This window comes from Wyeomyia smithii, chromosome 2 (assembly GCF_029784165.1).
Source record: "Wyeomyia smithii strain HCP4-BCI-WySm-NY-G18 chromosome 2, ASM2978416v1, whole genome shotgun sequence".
NCBI classification, from domain to species: domain Eukaryota; kingdom Metazoa; phylum Arthropoda; class Insecta; order Diptera; family Culicidae; genus Wyeomyia; species Wyeomyia smithii.
The window spans coordinates 147478613-147491969 of record NC_073695.1 but is presented as its reverse complement, the minus strand read 5'-3'; positions in this window follow the sequence as shown (position 1 = coordinate 147491969).

Below are 13357 nucleotides of genomic sequence, written 5' to 3'. Positions count from 1 at the left end.
TATATATATATATATATATATATATATCTAGCGAAAAAATCAGTTCTCTGGAAACACTCAAACGAAGTGCCTCGTTTATTTGATTTGTTATAATTATTTTCTCAATAAAGATAGTTTTATATATATATATATATATATATATATATATATATATATATATATATATATATATATATATATATATATATATATATATATATATATATATATATATACATATATATATATATATATATATATATATATATATATATATATATATATATATATATATATATATATATATATATATATATATATATATATATATATATATATATATATATATATATATATATGTATATATATATATATCATGGGCGCAACTAAGGAAAATTTCTAGGGGGGGGCTAGTTTCATGTATGCCATTTTAAAAAAGAGAAAAAGAGTTTGAATATGCTTATTTAATAACGCTTAAAATAGTATCGTAGAAGCAGATAAAATCACTTCGGGATAGAATCTCCGATGATGTACTGAATATCTTGAACACATCGTCAACGCCAAGCTCTTTCAGCAGACGGCAGAGCTGAATGCCACCACGGGTCGGTAATTGGCGATTACTGAAGGCCACGGAAGTGCTCACTTGGGACTGATGCCAGTAATGTTCCCAATTACGGCAACTGGTCGCATCACTATAAGATAAGAGTCGGATTTCGTTTTCGTACCATGATTTTGGGCTGGCACCTGCGCCGAGCTCCCTTAGTAATGTCGTGTGATAACGGCTTGAAACGGCGAGATTACAACCGGTGCAGGGGTCTCCGTCCCGTAAAACCTGGCAGGCCTTCCAGTACGTTCCGAGTCCATTGCCTGGTGGGAACCCGGCAGGAGTAGGATCAGATGTCTTTTCCTGACTTGCGCCGGTCGGGGGTGTCATAGTTGCCCATAAGGCGCTATGGCAGCCGCCCCTAGCCATGGCCTCACTGCTCCGGCATAGACTACCTTGGGACCATTTAGGCGACTACTCCATTATGGATAAGGATAGCGGCTGGTAGGGGGACCCAATAAACAAAAATGTTGAACTCAAAAACAAAAGAGACGGGTGCGGAGGGGTTACCAAATCCCTTCGCACGAGGTGGCATCCAGCGGTCTCCGCAGAAGAAGGCGGAGACGGATGCGGCGAAGTCTGGAGGTGGAAAAACGGCGAATCCGTCGGTGTCCACACCAGACATCTCGGTAGACGGTCCCTTGCTAGTCAAGGCCGTCGAAAGGTGTATGGACACGCGGCCAAGAGTGGCGGCGCTGTCTGAACAACTCGTTGCCATAATCGAGCTCTTGGCGAACAGGCGAAACATCGCTGGCGACCTGAAGCAGAGCCTCCTCCTGCTTCGGAGCACCATTGATGAAGCCAGAAAGGAGCACGAAGAACTCGTAGCTCGGGTGAAGGCGGCCGAGAAAGCGGCCAGGACCGGGAGGGCGACTGCATCTAAAGAGGTGCAGACAGACGCCCCCTCGTTCGCGTCGGTCTGCTCCACGGGGCAGGTCGCTAAGCGAACGAGGCAGTCCCCGGGGGAAACGGCCCCCGGGAACACCAAGAAACGATTGGTCGTGCTACTCCCACGGGAACACACGCCAACCGGTTCAAGGTCCACCGCGGAAAAGGCACAGGTGGAGGCTACGGGCAACCCTTGGACTACCGTAGAGGGTAGGAAGCGTCGGGAAGGTGCGACGCGACATGATGGCGGAGCGGCCAGAGGACCAAAAAAGGTCAAAAAGGCGCGGAGTAGGAGTGATGCCCTCATACTCAAGACGGATGGGTCGAAGTACTCAGAAGTCTTGAAGAAGATGAGGGGGGAAACCCAGCTCAAGGATCTGGGGGCGGATGTGCGGAGTATCCGCCGATCTCGCACTGGCGAGATGATACTTGAGCTCCGGAAGGACGCCAAGAACAAGGGGGCTACCTACAAAACGGTAGCTGAAAAGGTCCTAGGGAAGGAGGTGCAAGTGCGGGCACTCACCTCAGAAGTGATTCTCCAGCTTAAAAACCTGGACGAAATCACTGAGGGGTGCGACATTGCACAAGCCCTAAAAGCGAAGTGCGGGGTGGAGGTGGCTAAGGAGTCAATCCGCCTCCGCAAAGGTCCGGCGGGGACCCAGATAGCTACCTTCCGACTACCGTCGGCGGACGCTAACCTGGCCCTGAAAGAGGGCAAGTTGAAGGTCGGCTGGTCTGTATGTCCTCTGGGCATACTACAGCAACCAGACATTTGCTTCCGGTGCTTCGAGGGCGGACATAAGTCCTGGACCTGCAAGGGGCCCGATAGGAGCCAGCTGTGCAGGCGATGTGGAGGTGCAGGCCATAAAGCAAAGGACTGTGTGGAGTCTCCCAAGTGCATGGTATGTTCCGGGAAACGGGACGCCAAACACTTTATGGGAGGCCCCAGGTGCCCAGCCGGTAAGCCGGCTGCGAAACCACGGGCGTAAGGGTGACGCAACTGAACCTGAACCATTGCTTCGCGGCTCAGCAGCTGCTACACCAAGCAGCCACTGAGTCGTTGTCGGACATCGCCGTCATATCGGATCCCTACCGCATCCCTCCCGGAAACGGTAACTGGGTTGCGGATAAGTCCAGTTTGGCGGCCATATGTACGACGAGCAAGTTCCCGGTTCAGGAGGTTGTCTCAACCTCAGAAGAAGGGTACGTAGTTGCTAAGGTAAACGGAGTGTTCTACTGCAGTTGCTATGCTCCGCCACATTGGTCTACCGAAAGGTTCACCCAGATGGTCGACCTCCTATCCATGGAGCTAACGGGCCTAACGCCGTTGGTGGTGGCGAGCGACTTCAACGTTTGGGCTGTTGAGTGGGGAAGTCGCTTCACGATTCAGAGGGGCCAGATCCTGTTGGGGGCTTTTGCAAAGCTCAACCTAGATCTGGCCAACGTTGGGAACAAAAGTACATTTAGCAGAAATGGTGCGGAGTCGATCATCGACGTGACGTTCTCCAGCCCAGGACTGATCAAGAACTGGAGGGTAGACGATGGTTACACTAATAGCGACCACCAGGCGGTCTGTTATAGTGTAGACAACAACGAGAGGCGGCAAGCGACGGGTAGAGCCAACACTCCGACCGTTCGCGGGTGGAAGACATCGCACTTTGATGCCGAGGTATTCGAAGAGGCAATGAGAAGGGAGCGTGAGGGGGGCAGTTGGCTCCGCCCGACTGCTGACCAACTAGTTGCTATGCTATCGCGGGCGTGCGACGCCACCATGCCTAGGACTCGCCAACCTAGGAATGGAAAGCCACCGGTTTACTGGTGGACGGACGCGATAGCTGACCTTCGCAGTGCGTGCCTCCGTGCAAGACGGAGGATGCAGCGTGCGCGAAACGAAGAAGAGAGGACAGAGTGCCGCGCAGCATTCAGTTCGGCAAGATCGATGCTAAAGAGTGCGATAAAGGCCAGCAAGAGGGCCTGCTTCGATAGGCTATGTGCGAGTGCCAATACAAATCCGTTGGGTGACGCCTACAGGATCGTAATGGCCAAGACTAAAGGCGCGCTGGCGCCTGCAGAGCGATCACCAGCGATGCTGGAGCGTATCATCGAGGGACTCTTTCCACGCCACGAGCCAAGTCCTTGGCCTCCGGCAGTCGAGTCTCACGTCCGACGTTCCAGTATCTCAGACATAGACCAGAGATGGTCGGCCAACCTGCCGAGCATCCAATCCGTGAGCGACGACAGCCGTGTCGAGGCAGGGGAGGAGGCAAGGGTTACGAATGAGGAACTCATCGTGATCGCCAAATCCCTAAAGGTGAGCAAGGCACCGGGACCGGATGGTATCCCTAACCTGGCGATCAAGCTGGCGATAAAAACGGCCCCCGGGCTGTTCAGGGCAGTCATGCAGAGGTGCCTGGATGACTGTCTCTTTCCGGACAGGTGGAAGCGGCAGAGACTGGTCTTATTGCCGAAGGCTGGGAAACCGCCAGGGGTCCCATCGGCATATAGGCCTATCTGCCTGCTGGACACCGCGGGCAAGGTGCTTGAGAGGATCACTCTCAACAGACTGGTGAGGTACACGGAGGGTGTACACGGTCTGGCAAGTAACCAGTTCGGCTTCCGGAAGGGAAGGTCCACGCTGGACGCAATCTCTTTCGTCATCAAGACGGCGGAGGTAGCAATCCAGCGCAAGAGAAGGGGAATACGCTACTGCGCAATCGTCACGCTCGACGTGAAGAATGCGTTCAATAGTGCCAGTTGGGACTCCATAGCGCTCGCGCTCAGGAGCATCCATGTACCGGTGTCGCTGTACAAGATTCTGGAAAATTATTTCCAGAATCGAGTACTTGTTTACGACACGGAGGAGGGTCAGAAGTGCGTCCCAATTACCGCAGGAGTTCCGCAAGGTTCTATCCTGGGCCCGGTGTTGTGGAATGTCATGTATGACGGAGTGTTGAAACTCAAGTTCCCTGTAGGGGTTGTGATCGTCGGCTTTGAAGACGACATAACGCTGGAGGTTTACGGCGAGTCTATCGAGGAGGTAGAGTTGACGGCCGCGCACTGTATACGCAAGGTCGAGGACTGGATGCGCTCCAGGAAACTGGAGCTCGCGCATCATAAGACGGAGGTCACGGTTGTGAACAACCGTAAATCGGAGCAACAGGCGGTGGTCAGAGTCGGAGACTGCACCATCACCTCGAAGCGATCCCTGAAGCTCTTGGGGGTTATGGTGGACGACAAGCTCACGTTCGGGAGTCACGTCGACTATGCCTGTAAGAGGGCCTCATCGGCTATTGCAGCACTATCTCGTATGATGTCCAATAGCTCAGCGGTTTATGGCAGCAAGCGAAGACTTCTTGCCAGCGTGGTTTCGTCCATACTTAGGTATGGTGCGCCAGTGTGGTCCAGAGCGCTAGGTACTAACAGTTACCGTGGTAAACTGGAAAGTACCTACAGGCTCATGTGCCTGAGAGTTGCGAGTGCGTATCGTACGGTGTCATACGATGCAATCTGTGTCTTGTCCGGCATGATGCCTATCAGCATCGCCATCAAGGAGGACAGAGAGTGTTTCGACCAACGTGACACAAGGGGCATACGAGGTAGCAGAAGGTCATTCTCGATGCTCCGCTGGCAGCGGGAATGGTCCAACTCCACAAAGGGCAGATGGACGCACCGACTCATACCGGAGATATCCGGCTGGGTCGGGAGACGACATGGTGAAGTGAACTTCCACCTGACACAAATCCTGTCAAGCCATGGTTGTTTCAGGCAATATCTGCACAGGTTCGGACACGCGGTGTCCCCCATGTGTCCCGAGTGCGTGGAGGAGGAGGAGACTGCTGAGCATGTCTTCTTCGTATGCCCCCGTTTCGCAAGAGCGAGGAGCAACATGATGGCTGTGAGCGGGCCTGGCACTACTCCGGACAATCTAGTCCGGAGGATGTGCGACGACCCGGACATCTGGAACGCGGTCTGTGCGGCTGCCTCTCAGATTGTTCTGGAGCTGCAACGTGTGTGGCGGGTCAACCACCAACACGCCAGTGGTAGCTTATTACCAGTCTCCAGGTAGTTAGCTAGGAGGTTATAAGAGTAAAGAGGGTGCATCACGCACAAAAGCCACTCCCCGACGTAATACTTAACCGTCGTTCCGGGAAGACCAGGGCTGGTTTTAGTGGGTCGGGACAGGGATCAGTAGGTGTCTGGGGGAGTGTAACTACCCCAGCATCTCTCCCCTAGTCTCATCCCCACACCCTGAGTTCTCTTCTCAGGTGTTTGTTTGCAGATTTCCCCGCCACCTTTAAAAAAAAAAAAAAAAGCTCTTTCAGCAACAATGATTCGATATTTAGGAGAGCTAGATTTGGTAAACGACGGTTGAACTATTAAATGCGGTGTCTCGCCAGCTACATCCATGGCGGCAGCTCCGTCACGAGACTAGGCATCGCAGCCCTAGTAAGGCAGCATACTAAAATAAACATACTACGGAGAATCAAGAATTCAAAACGAACCGGAACAATCAGCAATGACCCAACCGACAAAATAAGGACGACGATAAGAAGCTCAATACATGTAACAGTAGATCGCTTAACGACCCGGTTGTCGACAGGAATCTGCTGGATCAGCTAGAACCCCGCTACTTCGACATCGTTGCGCTCCAGGAGCTTCGCCTGAAAGGAGAGAAGGTACGGTGGATTTGTGGCCGCAAGGCACTGTACCACCAAAGCGGCAGGCAATCAGCGACAGGTTGTGTTTGTTGAGAATTGAAGGCCGGTTCCACAACTACACTATTCCCAATATATATATATATATATATATATATATATATATATATATATATATATATATATATATATATATATATATATATATATATATATATATATATATATATATATATATATATATATATATATATATATATATATATATATATATATATATATATATATATATATATATAAATATATATATATATATATATATATATATATATATATATATATATATATATATATATATATATATATATATATATATATATACATGTGTGTGAATTTTCTGCTCAATTGTGCGATTGTGCGCTGCTCCGTTTGGGCCGAATTATTTATTTCGCGAGTGTATGAATTTTGTATTCTTTTAAATCAACAAAGGGCTACTACTCTCCACGCCGATTTTTTCTGCCGAAGCGACATCTGTCGACAAATATTGTGAACTTCTACTGCTCAATTTTGGTTCGTGTGAGCTTTTCCTCCGATTGAGATATTTGCAAGCACCGCTTGAAGTCTACGCTAAGGCGCACGGTGGCAAAGCAATGCATGAAATGCTCAGCAGCTATAACTGGCATCGATATTGTTATCTGCCGCGGCTATTGTGGAGGCTTTTTCCACTTGAATGAATGCTCTGGAGTAACACGCGCGATGCAATCATATCTCACATCAAGCAAGAAAAATCTTTTTTGGATGTGCGATGGTTGTGCTGTTCGCGAATTCGCATTTTCGTGCTTTTTCGTGTCAAGCCGATGGAAAGTCACCACTTAATTCGCTGGCATCTGCAATTACTGAACTACGCTCGGAAATCAAACAACTGCATTCTAAACCAACAACTCACGCCTCGCCAGCAGCTAGTCCTCGTTGGCCCACGGTCGACCACCGTAGAGCTGTAAAGCGTCCTCGTGTATTGGAATCAAATGCGCGCGCATTGAAAGTCTGTCGCGTGGGTAGCAAAAAGCCGCTTGACAACGTTATGTCAGTGCCTGTTTGCAAAAATGAAGCAGACCAAAGATTCTGGCTTTATCTGTCACGGATTCGCCCGGATGTTACTGTGGAGGCTGTTTGTGATATGTCGAAAGCCTACCTCAATATAGAAAATAATCCAGTAGTGGTTAAGCTTGTACCAAAAGGCAAAGCCATTGAATCACTTTCCTTCGTGTCGTTCAAAATTGGACTGGACAAATCGCTCAAGCAGAAAGCTCTGGACCCTGAAACATGGCCTGAAGGACTTCTATTTCAGGAATTCGAAAACTATGGAACCATAAAATTTCACCTCCCAACGCCGACAAACGTGCTTGCGGCCCCTTTATTACTCCACCAGGCGGCATCATCACCAATCACTCCCATCATGGACTGCTGAATGCAACCACCAGCTTCAGACAGCATACATGCTACACCTCTCAATTAATCGTGGGATCACCGATGGATGTTTGTGTCCATACAACGCTTATTCCAGCCAAATCATCGCATGAAGACTTATCCACAATCAACTTGACGAATTCTATCGACGACCAATCTGTTTTATTTGGATCCTGCCCGGGGCGCGCCGAATTGTGCAAATTGGAAGCCCCCCATCCGCTCATCACAGTCGCGCCACTGCAGCCAGCGCTCATCAGTCGTCCCGGTCCTGTGTTTGAGTATGGAGAAGGGGTCTTCCAGCTTGCTAGCACTGGCAAGTATTCTACTGAATTTAATTCAACACCTGATATTTCCGAACCTTCCAGTCATCCACCGATAAATAAACCGGCACCAAAAACAGGCTCGATTTTCATTGAAGCCCCACCAAGACGCACGCACGTTATACAGCAATCAGGAAGTCTCCAACTCTCCCGACTCAGTCGTGTTACCACCAGCACCACCGCCGTTTTCAACCATCAATTGTTCCAGCCATCAAAGACGTCTTGGTCCTGATGTCGTGGTAGAGGAGGAGATCTTCCGAAATCCCCCAACAGGCGAGTATTCAGTGGCTGAAACGCATACTCTGCCTAATCAATCTTCCGGTTTCAGCCGTAATGACGATCGTCAGAGCTATAACCGATTTGATGCCACCACCCGTGCTGCCGCTGTGAGCAAACATCTTCTGACAGTTTACTACCAGAATGTGAGAGGCCTACGAACCAAGACGAAAGATTTGAAGCTGATGCTCTCTAGTTGAGACTACGATATTTTGGTGTTCACTGAAACCTGGCTCCGACCCGACATACTCGATTCAGAGCTGTCGACTGAATACTGTCTGTTTCGATGTGATCGCAGTGAGTTAACCAGCGATTTTTCAAGGGGCGGTGGAACACTTGTTGCAGTAAAATCCAATCTCAAATGTGTTTCAATCTCAATACCAGATTGTGATCATCTTGAGCAAATGGTTGTTCGGATCGATTTTCGTACTCGCTCACTTTATCTGTGCTCCGTTTATTTGGCTCCAAACGCTGCCGTTGATTTATACAAGGCTCACTGTGCGACAATTCTTGACGTCTCTGATCGTTTAAAAGACGCTGATATTCTGATGGTTTAGGGAGACTATAACTTACCGAACCTCGTGTGGCAACTTGATGAAGATCTTCATGGTTATTTACCCATTAATGCATTTTCCGAACATGAATTAGAACTCACTGAATCACTGCTTTCTTACGGACTTCTACAAGTTAACCAGTTTACAAATTCAATGGGACGGTTGCTTGATTTGGCTTTTGTTAACGTACCTGATGAGGTGGACGTGTTTGAACCCGCTGAGCCACTCCTACGAGTTGATCCTTTTCACAAGCCGTTAGTCGTTTTGCTTGATGTTGACAATGACGTTTTCGAGGAAAGTGAGCAAGAAACTGGTTTTATGGCGTTAAACTTTAAAAACTTTGACTTCGATGCTTTAAATAACGTCATTATGTCTATCGACTGGCGCCACTATCTAATAGGTGATTCAATTGATGTGGATGTGTCTATCTTCTATGAAAAACTGTTGGAAGTTCTGACTGCAAATGTCCCGCGTAAATGAAGACGTCTTTCCAGCGTTCCAATGCGTAAGCCTTGGTGGACAGCTGAGCTTCGCCAAATGAGGAACATGCTTCATAAAATGCGAAAACGTTATTTTAAATCAAGAACCACAGAAAATTGCAACTCTCTTCGTGACATGGAAGCTGTATATAAAGAACACCTTGCTGAATGTAGAGCAGAACTTGAGGCAGAATCCGAAGTCTTTTTGGAAACATATCAAGTCTTTGAAGGCGAGCCCCAGGATACCATCCAATGTTGAACATAACGGGACAAGTTCTATCTCTAATTACGAAGCGGCCAACCTATTTGCCAATTTCTTTGTAAGTGTTTATAGCACAATGACACCCGCTTTGCATCCAGACTCTTTTCAGCGAGTACCAACGTATGACATCAATTTCCCAGTATTTACTCCTTCAACCAGCGAAGTTCAAACAGAACTCGAACACATTGACCCGACTAAAGGAGCCTGGGTCGATGGATTACCGCCACTGTTCCTGAAAAATTGTGCATCTTCATTGGCTTTTCCTGTTGCTTGTCTATTCAATCTATCGCTTTTAAATAAGACTTTCCCAGATATCTGGAAATTCTCCAGAATTGTGCCTATTCATAAGTCAGGCAGTACTCATCATGTAGAAAATTATCGTGGAGTATCAATCTTGTGTTCACTTGCAAAGGTATTCGAAACAATGATTCAAACTGTACTCTACAGAGCTGTAAAATCTGTGATATCAGAGCACCAACATGGGTTTATGCAGCACAGGTCAACAACGTCTAACCTAATGTGTTACATGAACTACTTATTTAAAGAAATCGAAAACAGAAAGCAAGTTGATTCGGTCTATTTCGACTTTTCTAAAGCGTTCGATGTTGTTCCACACAATTACGCCATTGAAAAGTTCAAGCATATGGGATTACCAGAACATATCATCGAATGGCTACACTCCTACCTCTTAAATCGAAAAGCATCAGGCTGTGTTAACTCAGCGTACTCCAGAGAATTCGTCATCACTTCAGGTGTGCCACAAGGAAGCGTGCTTGGTCCACTTATCTTCAACCTGTTCGTAAATGATGTTTGTTCCCGGCTGAGGTCTCCGAAACAAATTTTTGCTGACGATCTAAAACTATACCGAGTAGTTTCATCCGAGCTGGACTGTTTAGCCTTGCAAAGCGATATAGACGAGCTCTTATTGTGGTGTCGTGAAAATGGAATGAACTTGAATGTTACTAAATGCAAATTGATCACATTTACTCGTCGCCTAGATGCAATCAATTATCCATACCGCATCAATAGCATTACGCTGGAACGGGTCCAGTCCATTCGCGATCTAGGTGTCACAATTGATTCTGAGTTGCAGTTCCACGATCACATTTCAATCGTTACAGCCAAAGCATTTGCAATGCTGGGGTTGTTACGAAGAAAAACGCTTTTCTGTACCTTGGTTCGCAGCATCCTAGAGTATGCGGTTGCAATCTGGGCACCGTATCAGGTGACTCTTACTGCTAAAATTGAACGAATACAAAAGAAATTTGTGGATTATGCATTACACAGACTTTCATTGAGGGATCCTATGGCTCTACCTGATTACTCAGCACGCTGTATGCTTATCAGCTTAGATACTTTATCAACTCGTCGGATTAGGCTCCAGCGGATGTTTATATTCGACATCATCGAAGGGAACATCGACTGTCCGGAACTGTTGCAGCAAATCAGCTTTAACATCCCTCGACGTAATCTTCAAAGCTTTTCAGCCATCAATCTTCCCGTACATAGAACTAATTACGGCCATTTCAGTCCATTTAGCTCCAGTTTAAGAGCATACAATGAAGTAAGCAGTTTCCACGAGTATGGTATATCGAAAACGATCAATCGATTAGACACATAGTTTAAGATTTAGTCTGTACGATTTTACATCGAAGACGAAGAAACAATAAACAAAGAAAAACAATATATATATATATATATATATATATATATATATATATATATATATATATATATATATATATATATATATATATATATATATATATATATATATATATATATATATATATATATATATATATATATATATATATATATATATATATATATATATATGTTTTAAGCGCGAAACTTCATTCGCAGGGACTTTCACCAAATTTGAATAACTTTTTGCTCAATTTGTTGTCAGAAAAGCATATGTATTTCTCACATGGCGATTCGACAACTTCCCGAATTAGTGGTATGGGCCTTCCCCAGGGCTCATGTTTAAGTCCTCTCTTATATAATTTTTACGTCAATGACATCGATGAATGTCTTGCAAATTCATGCACGCTAAGGCAACTTGCAGACGATAGCGTTGTATCCATTACTGGTAGCGAGGCTAGCGATCTGCAAGGACCATTGCAAGATACCTTAGACAATTTGTCTGAATGGGCTCTTAAGCTGGGTATCGAATTCTCTCCGGAGAAAACTGAGTTGGTCGTTTTTTCTAGGAAGCATAACCCAGCTTAGCTACAGCTCCTACTAACGGGTAAAACGATCTCTCAGGTTTTAGTCGCTAAATATCTCGGGGTCTGGTTCGACTCTAAATGCACCTGGGCTTGTCATATAAGGTATCTGACTCGAAAATGCCAACAGAGGATTAACTTTCTTCGTACGATTACCGGAACCTGGTGGGGTGCCCACCCAGGAGACCTTCTAAGGTTATACCAAACAACGATATTGTCAGTATCGCCCTTTACTATGCGCCTTATTTTCATTTGCTCGACAGTATCGCTCTTTACTGTGCGCCGTGTTTACGTTATTGTATTGGAATACGCCCTTTGCTTCTAATGTTTATTTTGTTGACAATTTTGATTTCGCCCATTCATCAAGACAAAGTCAAGTTTCTCCTTTTACTAACGTAAAAAACAAAAAGGGCGTATTCCTCATTCTATTTCGTTTTGATATAAAGTAGATTTCGCCCATGGGTGCAACTAAGGAAAATTTCTAGAGGGGGGGGGGGGGGGGTCTAGTATTCATACACTTCATTTAAAAAAAATAGGAAAAAGATTACAATGTGCCTATTTAAAAACGCATAAAGTAGTGTCGTAACAGAAGACAAAATGACTTCAATCGGGAATAAATCTCCGAAGATGTATTGAATATCTTGACCATCTCTTTCAGCTGACACTGATTCGATATTAAGGCGAACTAGGTTTGGTAAACGGCTGGGCAGTGCGTACCAGCAGTACACCCGTGATAGTCGGCATAAAATAGATCCCAGTGTGGTCCAAGGCATAATGCCATATTCTTAACTCCACGTGGAACCGACTGGAATAAGAGCAACCATGAGAAGATTGATCTAGTGACCTCGTGGTTCTGTAGTTAGCGATGTCGGTCGGCTAGCTCTTCCACACGGTTGTGATATCGGGTTCAATTCCCGATCAGGTCGAGGATCTTTTCGAGCTGGAAATTTTCTCGACCCAGCACTGGGGCACGGTGTATCGTTGTACTTATCCTACAACATGCAAAATGTGCCGAAAACAATATCATATCGATAACGAATTCTCTCAACTAATCTAGTTGATCGAGACCGCATTAGACCCCCAGGCTAGCGTGCGATATTCTTTGTTTTGATCTAGTGACGAAATAAGGCCGACGATTAGAAGCACGGTACATGTAACAGTAGATCGCTTAACGCCTCGGATGCCGACCGGATCCTGCTGGATCAGCTAGAACTTCACCAGTTCGGCATCGTTGCGCTCCAGGAGCTTAACCGAAAAAGAGGGAAGGTACGACAACGGCCAGGGATGTGTCAACTTCGTAGCTTCCCGCAGACTGGCAGTCCGAAGAACCTGCTTTCCCCAAAAAGACATCCACGAAACCACCTGGAGATCACCTGACCAACGTACAACAAACCAAATTGACCTTGTTCTCATCGACGGCTCTTTTTTCTCAGACATGCAAACTTACACACCAATTGTGGTGGGGGTATTGGCATGACCACTTCGATCGAGTCTAGTGCGACGAAGTGAAAAGTTGACGATGTAGCTGATACGACCGGTAGTTCTCTACGGAATCGATACATCAACGCTTCTGGCCTCAACGCTCTTGGAGTTTTCGAACAGAAGGTGCTGCGGACTATCTATTGTGGAGTACAGACAGACG